We start from the raw sequence: 10,262 nt of genomic DNA, 5'->3' as shown, positions 1-10,262 counted from the left end.
ATCGATGCCAGTGTCTGGAAAAAATATGAGAGAAAATCATGATCTGTAATAAAAACCAGTTTTTGAAAATGAAAGATATCGTTTCTGTATAATTAATTCCAACACAGTAAGGATGTATAATCTCCTTAATTCATCCTCTAACTGTAGAGGATATTTGGTAAGGTTTTCTAAGTTTTGTAAATTAATAATGCTTCCGTTTTGAAATTGGAGGACAATATTATGCTGTTCACTGTGACCCAGACAAGCAGTACGTTTATTGTAAAAAATAAAAATAAATAAACAAATAATAATAATAATTAAAAAAAATACCGGTGAAGGTTTGAGAAAACTTCATTAAAAATTAGGAAAGTTATTACAAATTGAAGTTTTAGATTTGTGACGTCATAAACGAGCAGTTGTCCCATATCTTATGTGATATAAAATACACACATTTTTGGATACACTAAAGGTACAATATTTTTATTTTAGATAAAATGGCATTTTAGTATAAAAACAAATCTACACGATGTATGCAGAAGCTGCTGGCATATATGAACGATTACTTCTCAGTCGGCAAATTTCACTCTGCCGGGCATCAAATTTTTACACCAACATAATTAGAAAGGGATACATCGAAAAAGCACTTATATCATTCAAGGTTTTATAGGTTTCATGACATATGCTAGTAATTTACAGTTATTGTATAATGCAATATTTAATTAATTCCCATCTACCTAATGGGTCATGACAGTGGCGTCTTCAAGACTCGTCAGGGGGGCAGGGATATGTCCCTTGCATGGGTTGTGACTCGTCAGGGGGGCAGTCTGCCCCCTCTGCCCCCCCCCCCCCCCCGTAGGTACGCTTGTGGGTCATGATAAGCCAAAGAAAGTCTGATTATAAGTATTCAGTCGCACACTAGTCAGAAATGTTTCAAATGTTATTGCGTTTAGGCAAAATGGTGGCCAAGAGGGCAAGAGGTTATCTTAACGTGGTGTCATAATAGATTTGTAAAATAATGTCACCTTTCTTTTTTTATTCCTTTTCTTCTCTTCGATCTCCCCTTGCAGTTTTTTATATTTGTATGCATGCCCTTGCAGCTTTTTATTTTCATCACTTGAATTCCTTACCTTATTCCTTACCTTATCCCGAAATGACAGTGGCATAAGTATACGCCCCCCCCCCCCCCCAATCCATCGGCCATAGGCGGATCCAGGGGGGCGAGGGGCCGCCCCCCCCCCCCTATTGACGGAGGAAAAGAAAAGAAAAGAAAGGAAAAGAAAGGAAAAAAAGAAAAAGAAGGGAAGAGAGAGGAGAAAAAAGAGGGGGAAACATAAGAGGAAGAAGACGAGTGAATAAAATAAGATCAGGGGAAGACTTGGAAAATAATTAGGAAAATCTTTCATGTCACTATTAAATTTGTATTGTTTTATCTTTTTTTCATCTGATATTGTCCAGTTATATCATCTTTTGTTTTTTCACCAGATCAAGCTGGTTCGTGGTCAGCCCTTTCCCATTCTTAGTTTTCCTCCTTTTATAAAGTAGTTATCTTGTCTTGTACTGTCCTGTCTTTTGTTTGTCTTGTCTTCTATGTCTTGTCATCACCTCTCTCTTTCTGTTTTTTTTTCTTTCTTCTGTCTTGTGCAACACATCCTTTACTACTAAGACCTCTTTGTGTGAAAAGCTTTGCATTTGTTCAGTAATTATATTTGCATCCGTATGATTTCTTTTGTTCTCTTTTTCTTTCCTGTAATACATATATGTACGCATATGAGAATAAGTCTACTATACTTCCTTTCCAAGGGGGATCCACAATTTACAAGCTTTGCTTTTTAGTGGATCCCCCTCATTTCCATTTATGCTCTATATTATACTGTTTTTTCTGGGGGTTTTTTACGAAGTAAGAATGCCCTTCTGTAAAATTGTACTTGATTTGTATTACTTTATATTACTTTGTATTATGTTTTGAATGGAAATGAAATAAAGAATTGAAATGTAAATTTTTGCTCGTGCTACGCGCTCGCATTGCCTTTTAGGTTATTTACATATCTTGTTCAATATGAAGTTTAGATATCAAGTTTGGAAGTCAATATACAAAACATATTTCATTTCGGCCGGAAATCGAACTTTCATTATTTTGTGTGATTTACAAATTGATTTTTAAAAAGTGCTATGTAAAAATGTATGATTTATGGTCTGAATATTAACATTTTCTGCTCGCGCTGCGTGCTCGCAAATTTTGATTTATCAGGTAGGCCTACCTATATAATATTTTCATGTATTCTATACAGTTTTCAAAACATCCCGTTTCAGGTCTGATTTTCAAAACGTATATCAGCTAGCGCTGCACGCTCGCATTTTGATTGGCGAGTTAAGTATGTATCAATATTGATTATACAACAAACTACTTAAAATCCCCTTTTGACCGTATTTAAAAAAAGTTAGGCTCGCAATTTGCGCTCGCATTAATGGTTAATAATTTATTCACTGATGCATCCTAGTTATAATTACAAAAGTGCTTAAAATGCCCAGTTTTCAGGCCATCATATCATCAGATTTCGCGCCCTCATTATAGGCATTAATGAATAAGATATTAATTAAATAATTATTGATCCCTTTTGTTTCATCTCGCGCATAGCAAGAGGAATAGGAAGACAGTCTTCATTTTCAGATTATGTCCCAAGAATGTGCCGGTTCTATGTCAATACTCAAAGTAATAATGATGAAAATATATCAGCTCTTTATCAAGTGCGATCCATATCCACCTCACAATTTTCCTACAAAGTGCTTGAAATATAGGGCTGAAATTGACTCTTTTTTCAGATCGGAATATCAAATAGTTTAACATGTTTAAAGCTCACGCTCTTCGCGCTCGCTTTGATTTTCACGATAAAAGATGTATTTAGAATGCCTATATTCTAGGTCTAAATATGAAACACACGCGCGCGCATGTTTATTCGATACTCAACTTGTTTTCTATTCAAATCATTATCCAGTTCAGATCACGATATCAAAAATTTTCTGCTCGCGCTTTGTGCTCGCATTATTAATGTAGAAAGATCCCCTATTACTCATTCTATTCATGATTTACAAAACATGAATAGAGTGTCCCGTTTTTAGGTCTTATCCTCTATTTTTTTTTCCGCTCGCGCATCACGCTCGCATCAATTGTTAAGTCATTAAGCTATCTTGTATACGATTATAAAAATTGATTAAAATTTTCCATTCATTATGTAGAAATGTCTTCTTTTTTTTCAGCTCGCGCTTCGCACTCGCATTATTTGATTGCTGAAATATGTAACGTCTTCATGGCTAAGTGGCAGTCCTTAACATGTACTTTTTCGATCAGTTCAAAACGCATACGAAAATTTTCTGCTCGCGCTTTGCGGCTTTGCGCTCGCATTATTAATGTAAAGAAGATCCCCAATTACTCATCTTTTTCATGATTTACATATAACATGAATAGAGTGTCTCGTTCAGTATAAAATAGGTCTAAATCTCGAAATTTTCCGCTCGCGTTTCGCATCAATTGTTTAGTTATATACTTATTCTGTTTAAGTTACAAAAAGTGCTTAGAATTTCCATTCTTTGGGTAAAAATGTCAAAAAATTTCATCTCGCGCTTCGCGCTGGTATTATTTGATTTTTAAAATATGTAATGTCTTCATGGCTAACAGCATGCAGTCTTTAACAGGTACCTTTTCCATCAGTTTATTTCTGCTCGCGCTTCGCGTTCGTAATAATTATTTAGTTGCATACACATCTTTTTCAACAAACATTGCCCAAAATGTTCAAATTTTAGGCAAAAAATACATAAGATTTCCAAAAAATTTAGCTCGCGCTTCGCGCTCGCATTATATAATTAAGGATTATGATATTATATATTTATGTTGATTGATAAGAATAAAGCTAAAAAGTGACTATTCGGACTACCCCTTCAAAGAAACCAAAAATCATCTTCGAGTGGCCGATCGGGGAAAATATGGCTGAAAAAAAATTCCGGGCCCCCCTATTGGCAAAGGCTGGATCCGCCCCTGCATTGGGTGCCCCCCCAAAAAAAAGGGGTAAAAGGATAAAAAGAGGGAGAAAGAAAAACAAACATATTGGAGAAGACGAAGAAATATATATTATATCATAATATATTGTATTATATTATATTATATTATATTATATTATTTTATATTATATTATATTATATTATATTATATTATATTATATTATATTATATTATATTATATTATATTATATTATATTATATTATATTATATTATATTATATTATATTATATTATATTATATTATATTATATTATATTATATTATATTATATTATATTATATTATATTATATTATTATTGTATTATGAATGTTACATCATACATAAGATAGGCCTACATTTTTTTCATAACTTTATGAAACATACTTTGCTTAATAGGGCAAAATACCCCCAAAATGTTTCATCTTTTTAGCTTTCTTATGGTGATACAAACTCTTTATCCATAATGTATTCTCTGCAAATTTGAATCACATCATGCCCTCCTATGGAAATAATGATGATCTACTGAAGATGTTAGAAAAGAGGCAGTAAAGTGAAATATAGACAAAAGCCAGGGTTGTAATAAAAAACGTTTTTTATTAAAAAAACAAATAAAAGTTTTTTATTGTTTTAAAACGTTTTAAATCGTTTTAAAACGTTTTTTTCAATGAATGATGCAATTTTCTGTAAATCAATGAAACTATACACCACTGACACTAAATACAATATGATTTAAGCTCTTGATGTTTTAAATAAGAGATGACCACTATTTTGTTAATGAATTTCCAACAGAAAAGTTCATATTTCCCCCAAAATTACTAAATCATGGAAATTGAATGCCTACAAAAAAAGAACACTTAGTAAGTTGACACTTTATTCCTAATACATGTATACATGTAGTCCCAAGGTATATTGAGTCTTTTCAATCGGGGGGGGGGGGGGGGGAGGAGAAGAATTCACACAATGGAAGAAATTGACGTACATGGGGTTTCAAAGCTTAATTTCATTATATATTTCAAATACTCATAACTTTCTCCTTACTTGTCCGAGTTTTCTCAAACTTTCTTTGATATCAGTCTTTGATTTTTCGTCTTTCGCACAAGCTATCTTGTTCCAAAGCCTCATTTTCCTTAAACTTTGATTGAAAAACAAAAATCGTTTTGAAAAGTGGGAGGGGGGATGATTGTACATGCCATCCCACCCCTCCGAAAAGTGGGATTCATACCATTGCAAGCCCATTCTCTTATTTTTTATCATGCCTTTAAAGAATCCCTTGCAGGAAATAAAGAATGATAATTTCCAACATCGGACAAAATAATTAAAAAGGAATATTGTCCTACTCCAAACTCGTTCAAAATGATTAATTTCCTGATGTTTCAATTATTTATATTTCAATTTGATAATTGTCTATTGTAATGTTATAACGTTATCAATTTTTATAATACTTAAAATGTGATTATATGTGACTATGTGAATTGTATGATAATTGTAAATATGAAATCGAAATTGAAAGTGGAAAATAAAGCAATTGAACTGAAAAGTTATATAGCCGTTCACCGCGAGATGGCGCATGACCAAAACGCCATCAGCTGATGTTCACAATCCAATTCATATCATGGTGATCACCATCTAATTTATCTGAGACTGGAAAAAAATTGTCCCTCACCACGGAGCAAGCATGGAAGATGACGAAACAGACAGTGGGTATGCAACATCAGTCAACGAACACACACGGGTAAGGTGTTTCTCTTGAACGGGATCATTAGCTTTTATTCACGCGATTATTCTTTCACTTTGGAATCATATGGTAATCTTTATTTATTTTCCAGCTTGGACCCATTGCTAGATTTGTGTGTATTGTTTTTGGAATACCATTTCAAGTGTTGTACGCGTATCTAGGCCTACTGATCGTTTTTTTTACATGCCGGATTGCATTATGTGTGTTGCAGTGTCTTAATGCCAGTTCTATGAAATGTTTACTTAACTATGAGTATGAACCAATATGAATGCAAAAAGTATATTGTTTTTTTCTTGGGCATGTCCAGTTGCAACATTAGAAGGTGTTTATTTATTTTTTTTACCCCGAACTGGCAGAAGAAGAAAAGCAGGGTGTGGCACCTGTGGAAACGAGCACAACTGGTGTATTATACTAGTGCATTCTTTAATCGAACTGATAAGGAATAATTAATTATAATTCAAAGGAACTTGAAACAAGATGAATAAATGGCCTTTTTTCCCACACAGTCCTTCAAATCATACCTCGAAAGGTGTCATTCACCAGAGTAAATTGCACATTGCACGGAAGCGACATCACATCTCGAGGATAGTGCTTCTAAGCGATGTCTGGATTACCCCTTTCTGAGATTCTGAGTTCCTTTTTAAACCTGAACTTGAAGAAATTTAGTGAAAGAGTTTGGATAAGTTAATTTTTGGATAGGTTAATCGTTAGTGGAAATATATTTTCTCACATCAAGAGATCTCTTTCAAATGTTCACTCACATTGTACTGTAAACCACTGAAGACATACTTTCCTGGTTCCGTAGGTGTATACTTTGAGACATCAAAGAATTGTCTTGAAGGTTATGTCTACACCATTTAAAAAAAAATGAGAGTAATTCTTGTTCAAACCTACAAGTACAAGACAATCAAAGGGTTATGATCATTACAAAAGCTGAAAGTTGATGAAAACAGAATTATAAATATTACAATTGTCACTTCTGATGTAATGATATCATATTCTTTTAAATTTCATAGGATTGAAGGAAAGCGAGTAGGAGGGGGATGAGTGCAAACAGTACAAACTGTAAATACAAAAACTGTCCAATATGATTTATGAATACACATCAAAGTCTTTCTCTTTAAACTACAAAATAGGGAGATTGGGGTTAGTTGGAAAGCGGGGTAAGTTGAAACATTATAATTTTCTTTAACACCTATTAATAAATATATGCAATTCTGCCCTCGATTTATTGCCATTAGCAACAGCCATCCACCATATTACAGACAACACATGTGCAAAAAGCCTGGTGCAGTTAGAAAGGAATGTTGTTTTTTCACCTTCTGAGTGATATTTTTTCTTTCAGAAATGTTTATTATCTCAGAGAAGTTTATAGATTCAAGTTGGCCAGTTCAGGGGTATGATAGACACTTGTACCAAGCTACAAAATAAGGTTATTGATATGCCATGGTGAAGTCCCTTTTTTGTGCTGTAAGCTTGTAAATGTCACATGGGCCTCTGGGATTAGTTGGAACAAAATTGAAGGGGCTATTTGGAATAGCAAATGTGTTGGTTTAAAATCTTAACTGCAATATATTTAGTGATAAGTTGCCAAAATAATTACCCAAGATATTTATTTATATATGCTAGGTGCATTTTATTGGGTACGGGACTACACTTTGTTTGTATCTCATGTTTGACAACAATGTTCATTTAATAGTTCTGAGTATAATTTACCTTTTCATTCATTCAGTTCTGACCTTAAGTTGTTATTGTATGGTATAGATAATTAGTTCAAAGTACAGTTAAAGGGGTGTGTTCCTACTTCCTAGGCTATAATCATCCCCAGCTTTGCCCCTACCTAAGATTTTGGCATCATATATTTTTCATGAAAGCCACTATTTATAATTATATTTCATATACAGTGTCAGCTTCCATATCCATTTTATTACTGAGTTACTGTTTAAAAAACTGCATTCGATCAATGTCATGTAAATTTGGTGCAGAAGTACATGGAATTGCTGATACACTTAATTGCTTGTAAAATCAAATGCACACAAAATAATATGCAGAATTCTACTACACTGTCGGCTTCCGTGAATGGCTGTATATCATGTGTAATAGAAAACATAAAGTTCAACAAATCAGAATACTCACCTTTAATATTTTGAACTTTAAAAAATAAGCAAATAAGCTAATTTAAGCATGTAGTAGTTTTAGTATAATTCTTTAATTGACCATGCAGTGTTCCAACTTACCCCATACCATGTTCCAACTTAACTTACATGTACCCCATTTGGAACACTTGAGATGGTCTTGTTCAAGGTGGATTTTTCAGTAACTAACATAGTTAAAGAATTTTATGGGTACATTTGTAGCCCTTAGATATATGCTTTAAGCTGATATATTGATTGTTTCTTGATTAAAATCGATTTGGACTTTACAGCCATTTTTGTCAAAAATGTTCCAACTAACCTCAATCTCCTTACAACTATCAGTTTTAGTTTTGTATATCAGTTTTGACTTTTAGAACAATTCAGTACAGATCAAACAGGTGGGATATTGTAACTGTGCAGTGGCGTACCTAGGATTTTCCAAAGGGGGGGGGGGGGGATTCGTCCGCCAAAAAAAAAAAAGGTCTTCAACCACAAATAAATGACATTTCGCACCAGAATAAAATTGACAAGCAAAAAAAAGAAAAAAAAAAAAAAGGTCTTCAACCGCAAGTAAAGGACATTTCGCACCAGAGAAAGAATTGACAAGCAATCAACGTCTTTCGCCTATCCGCCATTTTGATATTGTGCTGTACATCTTCGAACACAGAGGGCAGCAACTCATGGCCGTGTGCTGCCTTCTACGTTGGTACTTCGCTAAAAATGGAGTCGAGTGCAGACACGATGTTTTGATTGTCATGATTATAGCGAAGTTTTTTTTTTCTGTGATTTTCAATTGAAAAGCCACTTTCAAAAGGCCATTTCCGTGAATTCCAGCTGTTTTCCGCAATTGCGGAAAGTCACTGTCATGTCCCCACCCAAAAAAAAACACCAAGCGATTATCGACAAGACTAGCGATAAAGAGGTTATCGATAACAGCCCTAGTGCATGTAGTTATGGTTTGAATTTACTGAAAGTGTTATATGATTTTGCATCCAGCTGGACTGCTAAGGATTGCTATGAAATTCTATAGAATTTTGTTTACCAATTTGGAACCTTCCTTGTGATTATAGTGATTAACATAAAATACGTGTAAACAGAATGCAGTGAACCAGTACTTCATGCACTGGTTATACTTCACCAATCACTTTTTATATTAAATTGTAGGTTGTCAATTTTTATTGACAAAAAGTCTTTTTGTAATTCAGGATGTGAGATCAGTCGTGTTGAAGTAATTTCTTTATTCATGAAGAAAAGTAGAATACAATGTGTAATATGTACAGTAGTATCAATACTTCAAATGAGTGGATCAGATCATAGTACTGCATATAGCAAAGTATATGTAGTGACATAGGGAAGTGTTGCTAATTTAATTTTTCATTGATATTTAAGTACAGTAGTGTATCTCTTGTATCAAGTATTAAAGAAACTGTTATCCATGGCATGAGGGGTTGGTAAAATAATTTAAAATCTCTTGTTTGTTTAGATGCTGGAGACAGAAAGGATGACAACCCATGTGGATATAACCAGCTCACCCTCTAGTAGACATTCCATTAAAAACCTTAGGAAGCCATCTTCATTGCAAGTTAAACTTGGTGAGTAACATTAACAATACAAATATTGGAATTAAGTGTTAAACTTATACAAAATTAATGATAGTATGCAAATTTTGAAAAGAAAACTAAGTTATATATAACTTAGTTTTCTTTTCAAAATGTGCATACTATCATTATTTTTGTTATTTGTTTGTTTATACATATATGTAAATACTTTGGTTTCATGCATCTATTTGTTACACTGTAATGTTCACATCTAAACTGTATGTTACCCTGTTTCTTGTTTGTTATTGTTAAAAACCAATATCCTGGGTTTATTGCCTTTGTTTATGATACATGATTTATCAGTAAAGAGGTGATTTACAAAACACACACACAAAATAATCATTTATAAAATGCTGATTGTCTACATGTAGTTTCCTATTCAGTGGCGCACTAGATGTTACCTTTAGCTGTAGCTGCTGTTTGAGGTGCACGAAGTGTTTTGCAATGATATGAGAGTATCAAAAATAAGGCAGAGTCCTTTATTTGCAGTGGCGTATCTACATGTACGACAAATGGCGCCGGGGGCAAGTGCTAAAATCGCGCCCCTTTCAAAGTGTATTATACGTACTACAGTTAGTATACACAACCAGTCAAAATAAAACATAATGTCAATACGAGTGTGAATATTTAGACGTTAAGACGGAATACTCCAAGTTTTTTTTTTTGTAAACATAAACATGATGCGTACATGTATCTACATTGTAACTAAACAATGAATGTAATTTTTTTTTCATTTTTGAGATCTTAAGACTTAATATTATAAGCACTCTTTATAATACAAT

General features: G+C 33.5%; 1 long non-coding RNA gene across 1 annotated transcript; it reads left to right on the top strand.

Moving 5' to 3' along the window:
• The first annotated feature begins 5,596 nt into the window (after positions 1-5,596).
• Positions 5,597-9,474, top strand: LOC129260369 (uncharacterized). The gene is made up of 2 exons (XR_008584535.2): positions 5,597-5,744; positions 9,366-9,474. It is a non-coding gene; the product is annotated as an uncharacterized LOC129260369 (long non-coding RNA).
• The last annotated feature ends 788 nt before the right edge of the window (positions 9,475-10,262 follow it).

This window comes from Lytechinus pictus, chromosome 5, assembly GCF_037042905.1.
Source record: "Lytechinus pictus isolate F3 Inbred chromosome 5, Lp3.0, whole genome shotgun sequence".
Taxonomy (NCBI): domain Eukaryota; kingdom Metazoa; phylum Echinodermata; class Echinoidea; order Temnopleuroida; family Toxopneustidae; genus Lytechinus; species Lytechinus pictus.
The sequence above is the reverse complement of the archived record's forward strand: the minus strand, read 5'-3'. Positions and strand labels throughout refer to the sequence as shown.